The sequence below is a fragment of the Corapipo altera genome, unplaced genomic scaffold, assembly GCF_003945725.1.
Source record: "Corapipo altera isolate COAL_440 unplaced genomic scaffold, ASM394572v1 71, whole genome shotgun sequence".
NCBI lineage: Eukaryota > Metazoa > Chordata > Aves > Passeriformes > Pipridae > Corapipo > Corapipo altera.
This window is the reverse complement of record NW_020884916.1, coordinates 5410814-5414309: the sequence shown is the minus strand read 5'-3', so window position 1 is coordinate 5414309 and position 3496 is coordinate 5410814. Positions and strand designations below refer to the sequence as shown.

Genomic DNA, 3496 nt, shown 5'->3' with positions numbered 1-3496 from the left:
AGCAAAGAAAGGCAAGTGACTGTAAAATGAGAGTGAAAAGAGCAGGTGGGAAGGGGAGAAGGGATTGAAGAGGCCAGAGGCTGATTTTTTTCCTCATCTAACCCTCAGTTTTTTAAGCAGGACTTGTATGTCCTGCCTGCAAAAGCTGTTCCATGAATTCCCAGTGGGAAGGCTGAGTGTCGTGGTGTGGGTGGAATTGCTTGCTGGAATTACCAGAATTGCCAGAGCACTTACACAGCCAGGGAGCCTTGAAGGAGGAGGCAGGAGGAGGTGGAGATCTGGCACCTTATCCCAGAACTGCTGAGGTTTCTCTGCAAGACCCTTCATTCCCAGCAGGGCTTTGCCCTGAGTAATCCACAAATCCATGGAGGGATTTGCAAGGCTGGAAGGACAGAGGAGGCTGGGATTGGGTTTGGAGCAACCTGCTGGGATGAAGGGGAATGAGAAGCCTCCTGTCTGTGGGACTCTGTACATCATCTGTGTGATCAGCAGCACCAAGCCCAGCTCTGGCTCCCATGGAGGGCTCTGGGATTATCCCAAGTGCCACTCCAGGCCATAACCACCACGTTGGAAGCACACACAGAAGAGGAGACACACACGGAATATTTACCATTGTGAATAAATGAGGAAGAGGATGGTCATGGGAGGCCAGGCACAGGATCTTGGAAGTCATCCTGGGGACTTTCCTGGGGTATTTGCCGGATCCAGAGGGTGATTCCACATCAGTGTGTGCCCTTGGCGGGGCTGGGAGTGGAGCAGTGGGAGCTGTGCCAGGCACGATGCAATGAGGATTCTGGTAGGGTGGAAACGGCGCAGAAAAAAATGGCAACTTTTGTTTGAGAACCAGCAAAAAAATGCCTTCTGGGGAGAGGTTACAGAGCTCCTGGGTTTGCCAGCCAGACCTGTGAGAGGTGATTTGGTCACAGCCTGGTACAAAGACCAAACAGGGTGGCAAAGGTGAGGGGTTTTCAGATACAACAAGACAGAGACTCACAAGCCTGACTGCTGGACCAGGAGAAGGCGATTCACCCCCTCTCCTGGCCAAATCCAGGCATTTTTCCTGAAAATACAGCAGTTGGAAATAACATCCTTGGATCAGCACTGTTCAGAAGTTGCAAGAGATGATCCGTGGTCTCTGCTGCCCATCCTGGGTGGGTTTGGCACTGGCTGGGACAACCTACCTGCAGGGACAAGGCATCAAAGCCCCTCCCCTGCCTCGACCAGAGCCTCCCCACCCTCATCTGCCCTCTGCAAGGACATTCCCAGGAAATACTTCCAAATTTCTTATCTCTTTGGAGTCTCAGGGACCTCTGCCCTCCCTCATCCCGCTCCTCGCTGTGTCCAACAGCCAGGGTGGACACCCAGCCTTTGGGTGCTGAACAGAAAAGGCTCCAACTTTGTCAATGAAATGATGGATCAAGTCAAAAACTTCCTCTTGCTGATAAGGAGCGATGAGGCCTCTCTGGCAGGGGCAGGGGCCAGTGCCCAGCACCTCACCCCAGGACTTTCCAGCTCTGCCCACTCCCTGTGCCAGCATTAGTCCCCCTCTGGTTCCTCCTTTGCCTTCTCTGATTTTCCTGGGAGATGTCCATCCCATGCTCAACCTCGACAGCATCCTTTGGGATGTTCTTCTCACTCTCACCACACCTGGCAGCATAATAGCACTGGGAATGTCGTTGCCGTGCCGGGCTCGGGATCGTTAATCGGATGTTAAGGAGGAGCGGCCGCGCTGGCAAACAGCTGCTGCCTCTGCACCCCCCGTCCTGTCCCCATCCCGGCCCCTCAGATCTAGCACAGCCTGACCTGCTGAATTTCGGGATCCTGTGCCCTTGCTCCTCGGTTTCCCACCGTGTCCCTCTCTGCTGGAGCATTCCTGGCTCCGGAGTGCCAGCGGGACCCTCCTTCCTCCCCCAAACGCTGCTGCCTTTGTCGTTCTCCAGCCATCTGTGACCTCAGCGGCTCGCCGTGCTTTTCACAAATAATTATTCATGCATCTCTAAATTCATTAACACCTTAGGATACCCGTCACGCTGGCTGATTTGCATATGTTCACATCGCCTCAGCGCCGCTCCCCACGCTCCTGTTCTGCCAGGCAGTGCCTACAGGCAGGGAAAAGGCTGCCAGCTCTGGTGGCTGGAGGCAAAAGAGCCCGATAAAGGGTCTGATCCTGGGAAAAACAAATCACAAGAGCAGCATTCTCCCCCCTGCCGGGATGCTCTGTGTCAACCTGGCTGAGCCCGGGCTGGGAGGAGAGGGATGAGGAGCATCCTCAGCCCCGACCACACCCTCTGTTACCATGGCTGGGTTCATTCCTGGCTGATTGGACCTTCTGCATTTCCCCACCTGTGAAATGAGGCTGGGGATCCCAGAGGAGCCACCCCCACTGCCTGGAGCAATCAGAGACAGTCCCAAAGTGACGGACAGGCAGGAGCATTCCAAGTCAAAAGGGTGACCGAGGCATCACCTCGGGTTCATATTTGGGGTGGAACAGTGCAAATAACCAATCCAGTGACAGGTTGATCTTTTCCTTGCTCTCCTTTCATTCCTGTCTCCTGAAGCCCATCCCGCTGCTCTGAGGGCTGTTCCCAGTTCGTTCACAGCCGTCACAGGTGATCAACACCAGACACTTTTTCCAACCAGGAGCTCAGCTCAGTTCCCCACAGAAGAGATAAACTCAAAGAAGCAGAATTCCCACTCAGGGTGAGGCTCATCCCACCTCCAGCCCAGCAGACACGGCATCCCTTTCTCTGCCTTTGTCCCTGAAAAATGCTCCACATGCCCAGAGGCCGGTGCCACCACAGCCCTGGGAAGCACCAGCAACCTCCAAGCTGGCAGATCCAGGTCTGGATCAGAGCCAGGCTGCACCTCCACGACATCCAGCCTCACCTGGGAGGTCCAGGGCACATCCCTCCTGCGCAGCCAACCCCTTCCAGTGGCACCAGCCCATCCGAAAGCAGCATTTTGGGGAGAGGTGGAATGAGGTGGTGCAGCTTCAGCTGGGATGGGCAGCACACACCCATGGTGGGAGTTCACATCACCAGGCAACCGAGGCCAGAGCTGCTGTTTGAAGGTGGCAAAGCCTTGTCCAGCTGGGAATTCCCAGGATTATTTTTTTTTTTAATTCATGGGCTTGTCTCCTCCCTGCTGGGAGCAGAGGAAGCCACTGTTTGGGAATCATCTCCAATATCCCTCACCCTGGTAGGGTCTGCCCCACACCAGTGCTGCCAGTGGCATCCAGTTGCCCAACTAGCAGGAAATATTGTAAGGAAATATTGTCACCCGGAGTGAGGGGTGGGGAGACACGTTGAGCCTGCCAGGTCTGGGGGCTGCTCAGGGACCCAGAGCAGCATTTTACAGAACATATTGTGTCCTCAAATGAGAGCCAAGAATTTAGTATCCTGTTGGATTCGCCCTCCCAGCTGCAAGTGGCTTCAGGTGGTGGTGTGAAGTGCATCCCTCAGCCACCCTGATCCAGGAGGGAGCAGCAGTCAGGGAT

The 3496-nt window shown here is 54.9% G+C and overlaps 1 protein-coding gene and 1 long non-coding RNA gene across 6 annotated transcripts in view; one reads left to right on the top strand and one right to left on the bottom strand.

Annotated features, from left to right (window-relative positions):
* The window catches only part of LOC113953043, a 6321-nt gene extending 4403 nt beyond the window's left edge, over positions 1-1918 (bottom strand). For both annotated transcript variants that reach the window (XR_003529727.1, XR_003529726.1), the window contains exons 1-2: positions 1804-1918; positions 611-793 (exon numbers count right to left, since the gene is read on the bottom strand). This is a non-coding gene — a long non-coding RNA (uncharacterized LOC113953043). The remainder of the gene's footprint in view (positions 1-610; positions 794-1803) is intronic.
* KIRREL3 (kirre like nephrin family adhesion molecule 3) overlaps positions 1-3496 on the top strand; it is a 357949-nt gene that overhangs the window by 350566 nt on the left and 3887 nt on the right. The window lies entirely within an intron of this gene.